Below are 20,176 nucleotides of genomic sequence, written 5' to 3'. Positions count from 1 at the left end.
AACAGACTTTGAATGGGAAGTGCAATCCAGGACAAGAAACCGTATGTGCAAAATCACAGAGACATAACATTTCTTAATGCTTTTAGATAGTACATCTAACACTCTTCTGGCAAACAGGTGATGACGAATGTTGGTGTGTAAGGTGATATCAAAGCCATTTCACACTTGGAAATTACGTATCCTTTGTTATCTTGAAAAATACAGTTAAGCTTAGGTATACCCCAGAAACATGAGGAACATAGAGCCAGCACTTTCTTATTTCTCATGTGTAATGTCAAATAACCCAGAGAAACTTGTCCTTAATTTGAAAAACAAAGGAATAGAAGTCACAAAGCTGAAGAGTCATTGACGAATGGCTGATCTTGGTTATCAGGTTGGCTGGATCTGGAATCAACTAAGCTGCTGGCCACATCGGTGAAGGATTTTATAACTGGGAAAACCAACCTGCAATGTGAGTGGCACCTTTGGGTGCAGCCACATAGATGGAAGTCTGAGAGAGAAGCTTTGCTTTTCATCTCGCTGACTTCATATCTTGCTGGTGAGTGTATTTACTGCTACCGCCACCCCCAGACTACTGCACAGCCTTTCTGAGAGCAGAACCCAGCCTGCTCGGGTTTCCAGGATGGACCAGATATCTCTCCAGGAATCCTCCGGACCTTCAGTGCCAGCCTGATACTGCTGAGATTTCCAGTCATGTGACTCAAACTGTCACCCAGGTCTCCATCTCTCTAGTTTAAAGATAGCCGCTGTTAGACAAGTCAAGACTGTACCTTGGAAGACAGTCTAATAGATCTCCTCCGCACTCCTCACTCATTCTATCTATTCTGCCCCTCCAGAGAATTCTCACTAAACAGGTCTCATCTGTCACAAGTTCCAACATCCAGCTCTAGGACTCTGCTTAGGCATGATCTCTTTCAGAAAACCACCTTGCCCAGCAGCCCTTTCTTCTCAAGCCTGCTCTCCTGGCATCCAGCGCATTTATCTATCCACTTACTACACGGTTCGGGAACAGTGAATTAAACTTTCCAACTCCACTAGTAGACTGGATCTTCTTATCGTAGAAATCTGTCTTCATTCAAGTGTGTGAAACACACTTGGTACTACAGATTCTAGCATGTGATGGGATGGACTTGCTTAAATAAGAGGTCAGGATTCAGGAATCCTGGTCTGGATGCTAAGATTCTTGAAGGAGGGGCTGCTTGCCTATCGCAGCATTCCAAACACTAACAATCACTGAAATATCACAGTGGTTGATTGAGAAAAATGTACCATGAATGAGTGAACAGCCAGGAAAAAATTTCTCAAGACAGAAATGACATGATTAGATCAGGATTTAGAAAAATAGTTTTGAAGCCAGTGTTAAATATAGACCAAAGAGTGAAGAAGCCTGGAGGGGGGAAATAATGAGAAAAATTACTCAACAAAAATGAAGCATATAAGTAAACGAGTACCTGTTCCTGGCCAGTATGACCAGATGTGTGTATTTATTTTACAGGGTTGATCTTATTCCCTAAAGAGTCCTCATGGAGGACATGCCGCTAGCTCATTCTGGAAGCCTTCCCTGTCCTGAACCCCCATCGGACCGGTGCCTTCCTGTACGTTTGGAGGTCACAGAGGGCAATGGCTACGTCTTATTCATCTTAGTATCTCCAATGCCTAGGACACGGCTGCTCAATAAATGTTTGCTGAATGAATGAACACATAAATTGATCTATTAGTATACTGTACTCGAGCTCTGACCAAGACACAGAGGACCCTACTGATCCGCAGTGGACAGGTTTCTGGATACAGGAAACAGAACAAATAAAGCAAGACGGGATCCGGAGCACACCTATTCCTCGGGTAACACCGGGTAAATTTCTCTCTCTGACCCTTCCATCCTCATTCTGAAGAATAACCCTCATTGAGTGGAAATCAATAAAAGTCATTTTAAGGGAAGTAGGTTTAGAAAAAGGCCCTGAAGGAGAAGAGAGACAGCAGGGAACTTCAAGTTCAACCAATTTGGACTTTTCTTTTTATGAGAATTTGTAAGCTTTTTTTTTTTTAAATAAAAAGGTTCTTTAACAAGATAAAAAGTCTGCTTTTCACATTGTCTTTCAAAATGAATCCCTTCTGCATTCAAACCCATAGCCTCGCTGGCCAACCCCAACCTTCTGTCTTTTTAGATTTCTAAAAAGGAAGAAATAAATTCCCAGCAAAAATTAGACATGCTCTGGTCTACAGCTTGGTATCTGTAAGAAGCTCCCTGAAGTAGCTGCAGATAGCTCTCCAGACATTCTGCTAATGTAAATGCTTAGATTGGTGATCCGGGAAACCCAACAAGTGTTTGCCAACTTCATGCAACAGGTACCAAGAAGAAGCCATAGGCAACGCCTACCCCACACCCATCCCCCTGTGCTAGAAGGAACTTGTGGTTCTATGATGGTAACTTGTAGTCACAAGAAGTTAAATAAGGCCCAACTCATTTATTTATCTATTCATCTTCTTATTTTGTGAAGATTTGCCTATATGTACATATGTGTACAATTGTGCCTTGTGCCCGTAGATGTCAGAGGAGGGTGTTGGATCCTCTTGACCCAGAATTACAGAAGGTATGAGCCACAACGTGGATACTGAGACCTGAACCTGGGTCCTCTGCCTCTCCCCCAACTCGGCTATAATACAGATAAAATATATCCAGGGAACAACACAGACAAACCACTCAAGGTTTCGGAGGCCAGAGAGAGCTTTTTGGTTTCAAGTCCTTCGATTGCTTTGGAACAAGGTGAGACTTAAAAGTGAGACACTGATGAAGATAAGATTTGAATATTAAGAGATGGGAAGTATTACAAAAAGAGTGTCTAGGGAGTGACTGACTCAAGGAAGGTGTCATGAAGGGAGTTATTGAAATCTGAGACAGAGAATAGCACCGCAGTCAACAGTACCTGAAGGCAGGCCGGGCTGTGACTCTCGTCTCTGCTGCTTACGGGCTGGGTGACCTGAACACACTTATCTCCTCTGAAGCTCAGTGTCCACAATCTCAAAATGGAGACACTCAAATGTCAGCACACTTGCCTTGTAAAGGTGACAAGGAGCAAAGGAAATGATGTCCATTGTGGTTCTTGGTGAAGAATAACATTGCATCAGCAATGGCTCTGTCCTATCCCTTCCAAGTGCAACCCCGTGGCTTGAACCATTTAGGGAATGGAAAAGAATGTTTTTTTTTCAAAGTACAGACCAGACAACCCTCCTGCATTGACTTTAACCACCGAAGCAAATCTCCCTGCATGGCTGTGCAGAGCAGGCTCTTAGCATCCTGGCTGTTGAGTTTGTATACTTGTTTAGAGACAAGGTCTCACTGTTTACCCCTGGCCGGCTTTGAACTCTCAGAGATCTGCCTCCCATGTGCTAGAATTAAGGGTCTTCAGCACCATGCCAGGTCTTGCTGTTCGATTTTGAACCTTTCCTCTCTGTTTCTGAAGGTGCCCTGTGTCCTGCTCACTTTCGAGAGTCATCTTGAACTTCACACTTGTTTCTTTTGTATATGTGTTCACACTTACCACAACACTCAGAGGTCAGAGGACAATTGGAAGGGATTGGTTTTCTTTCTCCACCATGTGGTTCCCAGGGACTGAACTAGGGTCATCAGTCTTGGCAGAAAGTGCCTTTACCACGGAGTCTGCTGACCCCATCCTCAAACTTTGCTTGATTTTGTTGACAATAGAACGCTTCTAGAGGAAAATAAAAACTGTATGGGTTTCAGATTTTATTTGCATTTATTCATTCATTGATTCAATAAATAAAGATTGATGGCTTGCTCACTTGATTGATTTTGATTCATTTTTTTGAGACATGCTGAGTAGTCCAGGCTGGCCTCTTGCTCACCAATCCTCCCACCCCAGCCTTTTGAGTGCTGGGTCAGAAGATCATCAAAAGCCACCTAATAGAAACCATCAGCGCCCACCCCTACTCATTCCTGTGTCTCTCCCTCTCCTAGTGGGGCTGTAAAGGGAGAAAGGTGTGGCTTGTAGCAGGCGCTTGCCCAGCATTGCAAGGCCTACATTTCATCCCGGCACTGAGAGGAAAACAAGCCCCCAGCATTGCAGAAGACATCTAGTGCAAGCTGAAGATCACGGCCACGCTTTAAAGCTGTCTTAATTCAACGCTTAAACACTATGCCAGAAGAAGGACAAAGAGAAAATATTTGTTTCATAGCTTATTATTCATGTTCTTTAGCGCCTCTCTCTCTCTCTCTCTCTCTCTCTCTCTCTCTCTCTCTCTCTCTCTCTCTCTCTCTCTCTCCTTCTCCACTTCCCAACCATCCTTGGGTGAAGTGTTGCGCTCTCTCTCTCTCTCTCTCTCTCTCTCTCTCTCTCTCTCTCTCTCTCTCTCTCTCTCTCCCTCCCTCCACTTCCCAACCACCCTTGGATGAAGTGTTGTTGCTTTAGACCCCACCTCTGTGTCCACCTTCTGCCTCAAGCCTGATATCCATCAAGCTGTTGCTGTCTCCTCCTCTCTCCTCCACCTTTCTTCTTTTGAATAAAGATCTTATTTTGTAGATCAGGCTGGCCTCACAGAGATCCTTCAGCCTCTGTCTCCCAAGTGCTGGGATTAAAGATGTGTGCCACTATGCCAGGTGCAACAGGCTTCCTTTAACACTAGCAGGTTTAAAAAAAAAAACACAATCAAAAATAAAAACAAAAAGGTAATTAAAATAATAAAAAGGACAGATGTTTGCATCCTCTTCAGAGGTTAAGTGGTGGCTATCTGTTGATTTGGGATAAAGTCCCAAATCCTTAACATGGCCTCTGCGGCCTCGGATCCGGCCACACCTGCTTTTCCTTTTTGTTCCTTGCCCTTCTGTACTCTTCTCTCCAGCCATATTTCTTCTTCTCTTAGACTTTCGCTATGTCCGACATTCTCTCTCACCTCACGCTCTCCCTCTTGCTCCTTCCCCATCACTCTCTACGCACCAGCTAACTGCTCTCACTCGTCACTTCAGGCTTCAGCTTAACTACTCTGGAATAGAGGTAGAGTTAGTTAGATTCCCATTTACACACTTCTCCTCCTTCATGACCCTTGCTGCTTTCATAGCGTCTGCCTTCTCTAATAGTCTGCCAAGTCCAAGAGGACAGGGCCGCTCCTGTCTTGCTAATAGGTACATTCCCATCTTATGCACAGCTTAGTATCTGGCGAATAGTAGTAATAGAAAATAATAAAGTATTTTCGAGTTAGCTCATACAGTCAGCTGTAAGTTGACTTCATCTTCATTTCTCTAAAGCTTCCTAAGGCTACCCAAACAGAGGTGACATTTCCTTGTTCATGTTACCACTGTGCCAAAGACTCCACCATTTTTGTATTTTTGGGGGGGGAGGGGTTCAAGATAAGGTTTCTCTGTGTAGCTGTGACTGTCCTGGAACTCGCTCTATAGGCCAGGCTGACCTCGAACTCAGAGATCCTCTTGCCTCTGCCTTCTGAGTTCTGTGATTATTTATTTATTTATTTATTTATTTATTTATTTATTTATTTATTATACAATATTCTGGCTGCATGTGTGCCTATACGCCAGAAGAGGGCACCAGATCTGATTACAGATGGTTGTGAGCCACCACGTGGTTGCTGGGAATTGAACTCAGGACTTCTGGAAGGAAAGTCAGTGCTCTTAACCTCTGAGCCATCTCTCCAGCCCCCTGAGTTCTGTGATTAAAGATGTGCACCACCACCACCAGCTTCCACCTCTCTTTTTGTACTTAACATACTGTGCTGTGACGATGTGTTTAACATGATATGACTCTCTTGTCTCTCAGGCCATACCTGCCCTCCCCTGCTTTTTTTTTTTTTCTTTTCCCGAGCACGTCACCTGAGGTCTGACACAATGCTAGTGCTCAAGAAAGGTTGAGACAGTAGAGTTGTCAGATTCTGTCAACTGACCATATATATATATATAACCTGAAGGAGCATGGGAAGGCAGAAGATACCATCTGGAGCATGATCTAGCCTCGCATAGCAATGAGGTGATCTAGAAAGCAGAGATACATAGTTCTAAGCATAGCTATTGATAGGAGCGGCAATGTAGGAACACCATGACAGTATGTCCCAGGACAGGAGTCTGCAGCAGCCGGGAGAGGATGGCGACCCACAGGATGTATTCTAATTAGCCTGGTCCACTCCAATTAACATCTGCAGCTCTAGCTTTAAAACTGGGGGTGCCTCCTCCTTTATGCTCTTAAAAGTGTCCCAAATAAGTTACCTAGCCAGCCTACCAGAAGATCATATGAATTTGGAAATGTTGGATGATATAAAAACAATAAATAAATAAAATGAAAAAAACAAAGAAAGAAAAAAAAGAAAAGACAAAGGGAAAAATGAGTACAAGAATGAGGCGAGGAGGGTTGGAGAAGGCAGATGGTATAAAGCGATGAGGGTCATGAAGGAGAAGAAGTGAGTAAAGAGGAATTCAACTAACTCTACCTCTATTCCGGAGTAGTGAAGCTGAAGCCTGAAATGACATAATTTATGTCTGAGTCATGGAAGTAGAGTGGGAAACTAATGAAATTTTCCTTATTCATTTCCTTTTTTAAAAAAATTGTTCTGTTTGCTACAAGGTCTTGTTGGCTATAGCGGTTTGAATGGTTTGAATATGTATGGTCCTCATAGACTAACGTTTTTGAACACTTGGCCTATAGTGACACTATTAGGAGGTGTGGCCTTGTTGCGAAGAGACACCATGACCATAACAACTCTTATAAAAAAAAGAAAAGAAAAAAAGAAAACACTTAATTGAGATGGTGGCTTGCAGTTTCAGAGGTTCAGTTCATTATATTCATGGCCGAGTCATGGCATCATGCAGGCAGACATGGTGCTGCAGTAGTAGCTGAGAGGCCTATGTCTTACAGGCAACAGGAAGTCCACTGAGACACTGAGCAGTATCCTGAGCACAGGAAACCTTAAAACTCACCCCCCACAGTGACACACTTCCTCTAACAAGGCCATACCCACTCTAACAAAGCCACACCTCCTAGTAGTGCTGCTCCCTGTGAGATTATGGGGGCAAGTACATTCAAACTACCACACACACAATAAATATAATTTAAAACAAAAATTGCGCCTTTTCGTCAAGATGGCGCCGAAAGCGAAGAAGGAAGTTCCTGCCCCTCCCAAAGCCGAAGCTAAAGCAAAGGCCTTGAAAGCCAAGAAGGCAATGCTGAAAGGCGTCCACAGCCGCAAAAAGAAGAAGATCCGCACATCGCCCACCTTTCGGCGGCCCAAGACCCTGCGGCTACGAAGGCAGCCTAAATACCCCCGGAAGAGCACGCCCAGGAGGAACAAGCTTGACCACTATGCCATCATCAAATTCCCCCTGACCACCGAGTCAGCCATGAAGAAGATAGAAGACAACAACACGCTTGTGTTCATTGTGGATGTCAAGGCTAACAAGCACCAGATCAAACAGGCTGTGAAGAAACTCTATGACATCGATGTGGCCAAAGTCAACACCCTCATAAGGCCCGATGGAGAGAAGAAGGCATATGTTCGGTTGGCTCCTGATTATGATGCTCTGGATGTTGCCAACAAAATTGGAATCATCTAAACTGAGCCCAGCCGGCTAATTCTAAATATACACTTTTTCACCATAAAAAAATAAAAATAAAAATAAAACAAAAATTGCATTTAAGGTATAACTATAAGGCCTCTTATTAATTTGCATATTAGCCAAACAATAAAAAAAAACCCATGTGTTCATAGTTTACTCCATCAGGATTAAACTAGGCTGTGTAAGGGCATATAATAAGGTATTTTCCCCATTCAAAGGCAATTCAGATTATAGAAAGCGTCTCAATGTTAGAGCTACTAAAATGTGGGGAGATAGATACCTTACAATAGATCACGTTTAAGTTAAAAAAAATAGCCTTCACAGTGAAAAAGAAAAAAAAATGGAATATATCCATAAACAGTACCAAGCAAATGTTTGGCATGAGAAGGTTCTCAGAAAATCAGTGGAGCAAGAAGTTCCAAGGGGCAGCTGTGCTGGAGGAAGGCTGCAGCAGTGCTAACCCAGGCTGTTTAATGCCTTTCCTATTGATTCTACAAGGCATTCACGGGAAACACAGATTAACTATGCTTTATACTTTGCCTTCTTACATAACAACTTTCAGCTTCGTTACGATGTGTGGGCAGCTGTTTAACTAGCTGACATAATAATTAAACAAATATATAATGTGCTAAAAAATAAAAATAAAATCAGAGGAAGTGGCCAAACTGTTTAAATTTTTAACCTAGTAAAGTATTTTGAAAATGATAGTTAGGTAGTATTTCTATACTTGGAACAAGTTAAAACGGTGCCATGATGGAAACAAGAAATTCTGAATGATTGTTGTGGCTGAAGATATGGGCTCAAGATTCCTAGACCAGTATATGTGTGTGTGTGTGTGTGTGTGTGTGTGTGTGTGTGTGTGAGATGTGTAGCTTCGGGCTTCATGCCTCTCCCCAGGCACCATCTTTCTTGGTTGCTTTATTTTGTTTCTTGAAAGCCACGAAGTGGTAGAGCTTGCCCATTGGGCCAGGTGGGCTAGCTGAGGAACCTTCCGAGCCACTTAAATCCCCCCTTCCACATACAACCCACTCTGCTACAAACATCAAGATTTACCACTCCGGGTTAATTGCACACCAATGGATCCTGATCCTAGCCTGTTCTGCTGCAGATCACCGTTCACCTCTCTCCTTGAAGATCCTTGAACTTCAAGCCTCCTGCTTCCCCCGACTGTCTCGATCACCTACAGCTGATCATACTCCACGTGGGAAGAAATGTTTGCAAGACTTCCAGAGTGCAGATGGCTTTCTTAAGCGCTGTGTCCACCTGTCTTTCAGGCTCAGTGTGAACTAAATCAGGCGAGTCTGGTGTCTGTTATCGCACAAGCACGACCTCTTTCCACGCTTGTATTTCCTTAACCCCAAACCAGTCCCCGTTCTCTGTCTCAGCCCAAAGTCTCCATCTACTCTTTAGAACCTATCCTTCCCCATGTCTTCAAAGAGATCATTGAATGTTCCTTGAACTTCTGGACTTATCTACAGTAAATCTGTCTGTATTTGCACCACTGTTCTTAGCGGGCTCAAAAGAAGTCTGCTCATGTCCTTATAACTCTGTGGGGTGAGGATTTGAGGCGACACCTCAGTATTACGTAGAATCCGCTGCTCCTCTACCCTCTTGTAACTCCCCCGGTCCCTTCCTTTGGTTGAGCACCAGGCTCTAACTGTTTGCCCGTTACTTCTTATTGCTCACAGGAGATAGTGCCATTTGGCTTCTGTCTTCTCTTATGCTATAATCACTGCCATTCTCAGAAGCGACTTCAGAGTCAGCCTGAAGACCTTGTTTTCATCATCTTGCTACAGTGATAGTCAATCACCTGTCCCCGCAGTCACTTCCAGGATCTGACAAGATCTTGTCAGGACCCAAAGCTACTCTACTTTTTCTGCTTCTACAATCAGGAATCCAACCTTCTGACCACAGTCATCCACCCTCCAGCCTCCCTAGCAAGCTTGTTTACCTGCCCTTGTTCTTCCATTTCATTTGAACACCAGTTCTTTGGCCCCTTTACTTTCTTCTTACACTTTTGTGTCTCATTCCCCTGCTTTCTAGCAGAACGCTCCCAGACCATCATTCCATTAAAGTCTTTCTTGATCTGTGCACTAAGCCCTTTCACCGGTTTTTTTGGTGACCTCTTCCTCTTCTTCCATTAAGCCTTTGAACATGGAAGTCTCCTAGGGATCTGTTCTAAGAGCTCTTCTCTGTTTATTAAACAGCCTCTCCTTGTGTGGTGCAACTCTTTCTGTAACTTCAGCTCCAATAAGCATGTGTGTAAGCCTCCTAGACACACCTGTTGGAGTTCCAGGCGGCTCTAACCACTCCCTGGCCTCTTCAATGGTTCTCTCCAAGTGACAGTTAATTCAGTGTGTCCAGAAATAAAGTTGGCAACATCCATTAAAACCATGTCTTTCCCAAATCTAAGCTATTTTGGAAATGTCCCTCTCTTCTTTTTGTCTTTCTTTTTTCTTTTTCTTTTTCTTTTCTTTTCTTTCTTTTTTTCCTTTCCTTTCCTCTCTCTCTCTCTCTCTCTCTCTCTCTCTCTCTCTCTCTCTCTTTCTTTCTTTCTTTCTTTTTTGAGACAGGGTTTCTCTGTGAAACAGTCACAGTCCTGGCTGTCCTGGAACTCACTCTGTAGGCCAGGCTGGCCTCGAACCCACAGAAATCCTCCTGTCTCTGCCTCCCGAGTGCTGGGATTAAAGGTGTGTGCCACCACCACCTGGTTTCCTCTCTTTTTATTAATTTGCTGGAGGCAGCAGGATTTTTTTATGTGGCCCTGGGCAGCCTGGAACTTGATATGTAGACCAAACTCATGGCAATTCTCTTGCCTCAGCCTCTCAAGTGAAAAGCCTGTGTTACCATGCCCACCTCTCTTGATTTTTATTTTATAAGCTCTGTTATAAAAAAAAAAAACCTCACACATAAATCAAAACATCACACACCAAAATTAACCAGACCCCAAATTTATACAACTTAATGAACGTGCATACAGTTAGAATTGGCATTTGAAACAGAGGCTGTGAAGCGCCACATTAAAATTTACCCTTTCAGTATTGAATATATTTTATGTATTTATCCATAAGTACCGTCTTGTTGATTTATTTGTTTATTTTATTTTATCATTTTATAAGTTCCTGTCTTTTTATTAACTCACACACACAACTCCTTGTCTTCTGGTTTGTTGAAGCAGTAAGTCAGACGATACCTGTCACAGTCATGTCTGTTAGAGTGGCTGCGCATGACACCTGTCCAAGTTCATCAGAAGGACACTCTTGGTGCAAGCGACTTATGGTGCCATCGTCATCCACCTTATGGTATTTCAGCCCAGCCAACTTAACCTTCCTTTCCTGCCCATTCTTCCTGGAAATGCTGTAAGACTTCGTCCTCTCCTCAGCACCGCCACGAAGTCTCAGCACAGGATGAAGGGGTGTGTGTGGGGGGAGGGTTCCTTTTGAATGCTGTAGTCAGAGTGCAGCATCACCCAGTGTCTTACCAGCAAAGAGCCTCTGCTGCTCAGCAGGGATTCCTTCCTGATCCTGGATGGTAGCCTTGATGGTTTCCATAGTGTCTGAGGGTTCAGTCCCGAGTATGATGGGTCTTCCTTATCCTGGATGGTAGCCTTGACGGTTTCCACAGTGTCTGAGGGTTCAGTCCCGAGTGTGATGGGCCTTCCTGATCCTGGATGGTAGCCTTGATGGTTTCCACAGTGTCTGAGGGTTCAGTCCTGAGTGTGATGGGCCTTCCTTAACCTGGATGGTAGCCTTGACGGTTTCCACAGTGTCTGAGGGTTCAGTCCCAAGTGTGATGGGCCTTCCTGATCCTGGATGGTAGCCTTGACGGTTTCCACAGTATCTGAGGGTTCAGTCCCGAGTGTGATGTCTCCCTGTAAGGGTCTTTATGAAAATCTGCTTCTTGGTGGCTGTTCCACTGCAGCTGGTGGGTTGGAAAGTATAAAAATATGTATATGTTTTGCATACGTGGCTAGTCTAGAATTCACTATGTAGCCCAGGCTTGGCTCAAACTCATGGTAGTCCTTTTGCCTCCACCTCCTAAGTGTTGGGATTATATGTATGCAGCACCATACGGACTTCTCTTCATATTTAAATAATCACCAAGACTTACTAGTTTTCTCCCCAAACTATTTTTCAATATTTTGTACTTTCTATCACTACGGCCACCACCCTAGTCCAACTCATTACTAGTTACTTTCTCTCAACTCTCTACTCCATCTGATGACGAGTTTTTATTCTACCCAATATTTACCGGGAACCATGCACTCTATTGTTCCCAACCTTCCTTTAATACAGTTCCTCATGTTGTGTTGGCCCCCAGCCATAAAATTCTTTTTGTTGCTACTGTAATTTTGCTACTGCTATGGATTATAATGTAAATATCTGATATTTCGGGCACTGACATTTGACCCCTGTGAAGGGTCTTTCCATCCCCACAGTTGTTTCCACACACAGGCTGAGAGTCGCTGTTCTAAAACATAGCGCCTCTTTCTCTTTGTAAAGGATTATTTTTAGGCTTAAGAGTGTTCGCCTGTGTATGTACATCAGGTCTGTGAGTCTGTGACTGGTACTGGGGGAGGCTGGAAGATGGCGCTGATCCCCTGGAACTGGAGTTACAGAAGGTTGTGAGCCACCATCCCGGTGCTGGGAACTGAACGTAGGTCCTGAAGAGCAGTAAATGTTCTTAACTGCTGAGCCATTTCTACAGCCCCAGAATATAGTGTTTTAAAGCGTGATTTGCCTGGATCATTTAAATAACTGATTTCAGCTGGGCATAGGGGCACAGTCATGTAATTCTGGGGCAGGAGACTTGGGAGTTAAAGGTCATTTTTGGCTACAGAGCAAGTTCAAACCTAGCCTAGACTACCTGACAAAGATAGATTAGATAGATAGATAGATAGATAGATAGATAGATAGATAGATAGATAGATAGATAGTCTTCTTAAGTCATTCTTCTACTGTGATATGTTGTCTGAGGTTTCTGTCCTGCTCCGTTCCCACAGCTGTTAAGTCCCAAAGAAATCACACAGAGGTCTACATTAACTATAAACTGATTGGCCCATTAGCTCAGGCTTCTTATTAACTCTTATAACTTATATTAGCCCATTATTCTCGTATATGTTAGCCACATGGCTCAGTACCTTTTTCAGTGGGGCAGTCACATCTTGCTTCTTCTGTGATCGGGTCAGGACTCCAAAGGAATGGGCTTCCTCCTTCCAAGAATTCTCCTGTTCTCATTGACCTGCCTCTACTTCCTGTCTGGTTGTCCTGCCTATACTTCCTGCCTGGCTACTGGCCAATCAGCGTTTATTTAAAATATAATTGACAGAATACAGACCATTTTCCCACAACAGTGTTAGATAATTTTATATATCATTCTGACTGACTTAAAGGATGCTCAGATAGCTGATAAACTGTCATCTCTGGAAATGTTTGTGAGGATGTTTCCGGACAAGACTAACATTAGAATAAGCAGATTGCTATAGTTTTACATAGACTTGAGTGTCCCCCACAGCTTTGGTTCATTTGTTAAAGGTTGAATCCTTAGCTTGGTGCCGTTGAAGGTTGTAGAACTCTTAGGGCACCTCACAGGAAGAAGTTTGGGAGATTGTTAATGGGGGGGATACTGAGATCTCAGCCCAGACTTTCTCTTGCTTCCACTGCTGTAAGGTGATCAGCTTTGCCTTTCATGCTCTCTCACCAGGATGCATTTTTGGATGCTGGCCCCAAAACTACAGGCATCAACAATGTATTGAAAGTTAAAAAAAAAAAACACAAGCCAAAATAAACCTTTCTTCCTCATCTTTATCTCAGATATCTGTTACAGTAATGGAAAGCTGGCTAACACACCAGACAATCCACAGACAGTCGGGATGGAACAAAAAGGTGAAAGAAGTGTGAATTTTCTGTCCCTTTCCTTGATGTGAGATCTATCTTCTCTGCCTTCAGACATCAGAATTCAGATCCTCACATGCAACATTTGAGAACACAGAGCATTGGCCTTCCAGTTCTCAGATAAAAACACCAGGAGGTATCCTGGTTTTTCAGCTGGTTTTTCAGCTGACAGAGGGTAAAAGAGGGAACTTCTCAACCTCTATAATCATGTAAATCAATTCCCATAATAAATTCCCCCTTATGCATATACATATATTCTATTGGTCCTATTTCTCTGGGGAATTTAATATACCCTGCCAATCTACTTTCCCCATGGGAGATAGTCTCTTTCCTTTTCTCTTTTTCTTCCCCACCCCTGCTGTATGTTAAAATGCAAATCTGATTTTTTTCACCACTTGATGTAAGGACCAAATCAGATTAAGTATATAAAGGATTTAGAAAGTGCCAGGCACACAAATAGTCGCTAAATGTAAGTAATGGAAATACATGGACTAATTCAGCAAATGAGTTTGGATTAACTGGTCAGTCATCAAAGAAAGAAAGAAAAGAAGGAAGGAAGGAAGGAAGGAAGGAAGGAAGGAAGGAAGGAAGGAAGGAAGAGGGAGGAAAGGAAGGGAGGAAGGAAGGTAAAAAAGAAAACCACAAAAATTCTTGAAGAAAATGGAAATTCTATATAATCTTGGAGGTGAAGTAAAGCTTTCAAGACACATTCCCAAAGCCAGAAGATATCAAATCCTAGGTACAAACAGACGTAAGCATCTTGTACACTATAAGGGGCATAAATTATACCAAAGAACAACAAACAGAGATCTTTTTAATGTTTAACTGAGAAGTGCTAATAACCAAAAGAGAAACCACCAATAAACACTATGGGAAGTTCAAATTGCACACACAGACAATTTACAAAATATGAACTACAGTGATCATAGAAAAATCATAAACCATAGAAGGAAAATAGAAACAAAAATGAGGTATTTATATGTTGGTAAAATTAGGAACACTGATTCTGCTCATAAGTAAGGAAATGGGATGCTTTAGATAATAATATAAATTTGGAAATAGTTTGTCAATGGGTTAGCACAATATAAAATATGCGTTCCTCTTAAGATAGTAATCTCACTCCCAGACATTTGAAGATTTAAATAATTCAAGATAGACATGTCCCAAGAATGTTCACTGCATAATTTATAATAAGATTAGAAATAAATACTTACCAAAACAGAACTCGTGCCTGTAACCCAGAACTTTAGAGGTGGAGGCAGGAGAATTAAGAATTCAAGGTCATCCATATAGTGACTTATAGGTCTCATGAATTACATGAGACTCTGTCTCAAAAATATGAATAAATAAAAAATAGAATGTACCAAGAAACCCTGGTGGTTTTTAAAAGTGATCTGATGTTTTCTTTAAAAAAATTAAATTTTAATATTTTTAATTATGTCTGTGCTGCTATGTGCACAAAAATATAGGTACTCAAACATGGACATGTTAGATCACCCTGGAGCTGGCGTTACAGATGGTTGTGAGCCACCTTGTGTAGATTCTGGGATCCAAACTCAGGTCCCCTGCAAGAGCAACAGACAATCCTAACTGTGAACCATCTTCAGTCCCACAACCCTGGTACTGATGCTAGGGATAAAGAAAAATTAAAGAGACCAAGATGCGGTCCCTTCTCTTACAGGTTACATTCTAAGAGGAAAAAAATACCTTGAAGTGATGGCAAATGCTCTGAAGATACAAATATCCCCTTAGAGGAGACTTCCTTTGAGATGCTGCATAACAGTAACCAGAGCAGGAGTGTCTTTGGTAAGATAGACCCCAAAAGCCTCTCTGGTGGGAGGCAGTGTCTCACCATGAAAGCCACAGCTTGGAAGCACACTAGGAAGTCTTTTACGTGCCAGTACCCCAACGTGTACGCTAAGGGGGAGTGTGTGCCAGTAGCCCCAACATGTACACTAAGGGGGAGTGTGTGCCGTAGCCCCAACATGTACGCTAAGGGGGAGTGTGTACCAGTAGCCCCAACATGTATGCTAAGGAGGAGTATCTGCCGGTAGTCCCAGCATGTATATTAAGGGTGAGCGTGTGCTTGCTTACCAAGACTGTCAATCTAGGATTAAACAAAACAGTCTCTGATGGTACAAAGTCAAGAATACTCTACCTATGCGAGGTAGTGGTGGTGCACACCTGTAATCTCAGCACTCAGGAGGTAGAGGCGGGTGTATCTCTGAGTTCCAGCCCACCTGGTCTACAGAGTGAGTTCCCCAGGAGAGCCAGGATTACACAGAGAAAACCTGTCTCAAAAAAAAAAAAAAAAAAAAAAACCAGAAACAAGGGGCGGGCGGTGGTGGTGCACGCCTTTAGTCCCAGCACCCAGGAGGCAGAGAAAGGCAGATCTCTGTGAGTTCAAGGCCAGCCTGGGCTACTAGAGCTAGTTCCAGGACAGGCACCAAAGCTACAGAGAAACCCTGTCTCGAGAAAAACAAAAAAACAAAAACCAAAAAAGCAGAAACAAAGAAGCAAAGAAAGATGATTGCTATAGCTGATTGAGATGTCAACTCCACATACAAGCCAAAGAACACATTCCTAAACATGTAAGAGTTTAGAAAATCAAAAGTACTATCACTACTCTGAGAGAGAGTCTTTAGATGAAATCAGACCAGCTAAGAGGTGAACGAAGATTTTGGGCCGAGGAACTAAGGGGGCATTCAACATCAGAAACTCAATGGCACAGTGACTTCAAAGTTCTGAGGGGAAGAGAATGGAACCCATGAATCAATCGTGTTCTCAGCCCAGTTGTCCTTTAAGTCCAATAGCAGGGGACACAACTGGATGTGCTTGCAAATGTTTTTCAAAGGAAGCTTAGCTGGTGGACTTTACTGATCAATTGCACTAAAGTTTTGCAGCTAACACTGGACGCTTGTGAAACCGGTTCTTCCTCCCCCATCTATCACCTACTGAAATCTAACTCCCAATTAGTTAGCATTAGGAGGTACAATTACCTTTGGGAGGTAATTAAGCCACTTATAAAAAAGACCTTATCTTGCCACCAAGTGAGGACAGAGCTAGAAGTCAACTGTCTACAGCATAGGTGGCTGCGGTTCTGTTCTCTATAGACTGCCACCAAAACCCAACCAACTCCACACCCTGATCTCAGTCTCCCAGATGGTGAGAAACAATTTCTTGTCATTTTGTTTTGTTTTGTTTTGTTTTTTTGAGACGGGTTTCTCTCTGTAGCTTTGGAGCCTGTCCTGGAACTAGTTCTTTTTTTTTTTTTTTTTTTTTTGTGGTTTTTCGAGACAGGGTTTCTCTGTGGTTTTGGAGCCTGTCCTGGAACTAGCTCTTGTAGACCAGGCTGGACTTGAACTCACAGAGATTCGCCTGCCTCTGCCTCCCGAGTGCTGGGATTAAAGGCGTGCGCCTAGTTCTTGTAGCTCAGGCTGGCCTCGAACTCACGGAGATCTGCCTGCCTCCAATTTCTAGTCATTTACAAGCCACCCAACTAATGGCGCTTTGTTCCTGTGGTGGCTGTGTATGTGTGGTGCAGTGTGAGGTGTCGTTCATTTGTTGAGGTGAGGGTTTGTAAGGTACCCCAGGTCCCAGGTTAGTCTGGAACCCCAGTGTCTTAGGCTGGCTTTGAAATCCTGGTTCTTCTGCTTCAGCTCCGTGAATGCTGGGCTTACAGGCAAGTGTGGCCACGCCCAACTTCTATGACACTGAGTAATAACAGCCCACACTTGGACACTCATTCATGTATCTTAGTAAAGTTGTCTTAGTTGTATAGAAAGTGTATATTGCTGCTATTTTGCTTCATTTTCTTATTTAAAAGTGAACGTCGGTAAATTTTCAAATGTTTACTGGAAATGTTAATATTGGAATGTTAATGTCTGTGACTTTCCTAATTCCCATGTTTTGATCGAGTAGGGGGTTATTATTGCCTTACTCACTGGTGGACTCTTTTGGTATTTAAACTATTAATCCTTTGTTCATTACAGACATCGCAAATATACCACTCCATTCAATTTTGTTTATTGTGTTTTTAACTCTATAATTTAATTTTAAAATTATCTTGGTAAACTTTTAGATTTTAGATCTTACAATAAAAGGAGAATTTCACCAGGTGGTAGTGGCACAGACCTTTAATTCCAGCACTTGAGAGACTGAGGCAGGACGATCTCTGTGAGTTTGAGGCTAGACTGGTCTACAGAGCAAATTCCAGTACAGTCAGAGGTACACAAAGAAACCCTGTTTTAAAAAAAAAAAAAAAAACTTTTTCAACCACAAGATTTAAAACATACTCTCCTGACCTAGTAGGTGGTCCTCGGTCACTGAGCTTTCTCTCAGACAGCACTTGAAGATGCTGTCTCTTTGTCTGCTTCCTAGCTTTGACGTAACTGGGTGTTCTGAAGCACACTCCTGTCATGGACATCTCCTGTTTATCACTAGGACTTACCAATGCATTACCTCATTTATTGTGAAATAAGCAAGACCCTGTTCTTCATAAAAACAAAAACAAAACAAATAAAAACCCACACTCTCCTATGCTTTCTCTTAGCTCACAATTTCATCTTTTCATTACCTTTCTAGGTACAAATCACAGGAAAGATACATTTTTTTTTTAACCAGGATGTTTGAGGCCTTATCAAAGACATCCTCAGTCTATAAATACCTGTAAAATAAAATCAGCAAAATGCACAGGGGTTGGAGAGTTGGCTCAATGGTTAAAAGCTCTTGTTGCTCTTGAAGAGGACCGAGCTTTGATTCCCAGTACCTACTCGACAGCTCACAACCATCTGCAACTCCAATTCCAGGAGATCTGGCCTTCATAGACACCAGGCATGGAAGTGCTACATATAAACACATGCAGGCAACTACTACATGTAAAATAACAAACACTCCTACACATAAATTAATAAAATAAATTCATATTTAAAAAAATAAAAAATAATAAAAGATTAGTGAACTGATAGCCACATAGGATTTACAGAATTAGTAATAAAAAGAAAAGGATATTTTATCCATATCCAAAATGAGAAGGATGCTGGCGTCTAAACTAGATACATGTAACCTACATGGGACAGGGCCTCTAAACTAGGTACGTGTAACCTACACCGGCCAGGGCCTCTCAGTCACAGGAAGTAGGTGGTCTGAAGACTCATGGCTGAAATCGTCAAAGTCCTTCCTTCTAGTGCTTTTCTCCCTTGTACAGGACACAGCCAGCTAGCGGTTATTTCTTTGCCTTTATTCCTAGCTGTACTATAGATCATCTTGAAGTCTGATCCTTAGAGGTGTCATTACCTGGAGTTAGCGAGCAGTCCCGGAGGGTCCGGGAGACGTGGAGCCCCTTTCGTCACCTGTTGATTAAGTTCAATTCTCCCAAGGACATCTAGATTGGTGAGTTGTGCACAATAACTATCGTAGTTTCCTCTTAGAAAACAGGACAGACTGGGGAGGGGTCGAATAAGGTGTGACAGTGTGTGACAGATGAAAAACTGATGGTACTGAGGCTTTTAGGGCTGGAATGAGTGATGCAGGAAATGAGGAGGATGGGCTCGCCAGTCATGTGATGATGAGAGCTGCAGCCCAGAAACAGTGTAGACCAGGCAGGAAGTGGCCACAGTCATCTCGACAAGGCCAACTCTAAATTCTAGACTTGTAGTAGATTCTCTCCGTCCTCGGGGTGCAACCTAACCTCTGGCGGGCTTGTGTTGGATGAATGCTAAGAGGCTCATTACAAACAGCATAAGACTTTTCAAGTGAATTGGTGTTTTCAGGGCTTTAAAGTTTGGAGGCCAAAATAGTGCTTATCTTGCTAATTTACCAATGCTCTTAGCTTGGCTTAGTAGTGTTTTCCTTGGTACTGGTACAACCGCTTGCTGAGAATCCACACTGTAAATTAATCCTGGCAATGACTCGGGACTGACCTACAGGTAAGCAAAGAGGCTCAGAGACTTTTCAGAGACAGAAAATGACCTCAGACATTAGAGAGCATAACACAAACTCTGAGATGTGATCCAGGCACAGCAGCCCGTGCCCGGAATCCCAGGACTCAGGAAACAGAGGCAGGATGACCAGGAATTCAAAGCTACCCTCAGCTTCATATTGAATTCGAGGCCAGCCTGGGCTTTATGAGACCTTGTCTCCAAGGAAAAGTTAGAAGGAAATAAAATTCATCATATTATTTTTCTGAAAAGTAATTATTTTCACTTTTATCATGATAAAATTTGAGCCATGAGTAAGTACAATAGTGGTCTTTGAATTTATTGAGCACGCCTACATATCAGTTAAAATAATATACATTATTTCCTATATGTTGTAATAAGAGCGGTAGGGCTGCGTCCCCGGTACCCAGCCGCCCGCATTGCTGGCTTATGCCCCAACATAATTACATGGAAACTGTATTCTTTTAATCACTGCCTGGCCCATTAGTTCCAGCCTCTTATTGGCTAGCTCTTACATATTGATCTAACCCATTTCTAATATTCTGTGTAGTACCACGAGCTGGCTTACCAGGAAAGATCTTAACCTGCGTCTGTCTGGAGTGGGAGAATCATGGCGACTCCTGACTCGGCTTCTTTCTCCCAGCATCCTGTTCTGTCTACTCTGCCTACCTAATTTTCTGTCCTATTAAAGGGCTAAGACAGTTTCTTTATTTAACCAATAAAATTAACTCCTCCATCACCTATATATGTAGATTTATTTATATTATTTA

The 20,176-nt window shown here is 42.7% G+C and overlaps 1 pseudogene; it reads right to left on the bottom strand.

Annotated features, from left to right (window-relative positions):
* Positions 1 to 10,711: 10,711 nt before the first annotated feature.
* Positions 10,712 to 20,176, bottom strand: part of LOC130884323 (ubiquitin-40S ribosomal protein S27a-like) — a 42,730-nt pseudogene continuing 33,265 nt past the window's right edge.

Source organism: Chionomys nivalis, chromosome 11, assembly GCF_950005125.1.
Source record: "Chionomys nivalis chromosome 11, mChiNiv1.1, whole genome shotgun sequence".
In the NCBI taxonomy this organism is placed as follows: domain Eukaryota; kingdom Metazoa; phylum Chordata; class Mammalia; order Rodentia; family Cricetidae; genus Chionomys; species Chionomys nivalis.
The sequence above is the reverse complement of the archived record's forward strand: the minus strand, read 5'-3'. Positions and strand labels throughout refer to the sequence as shown.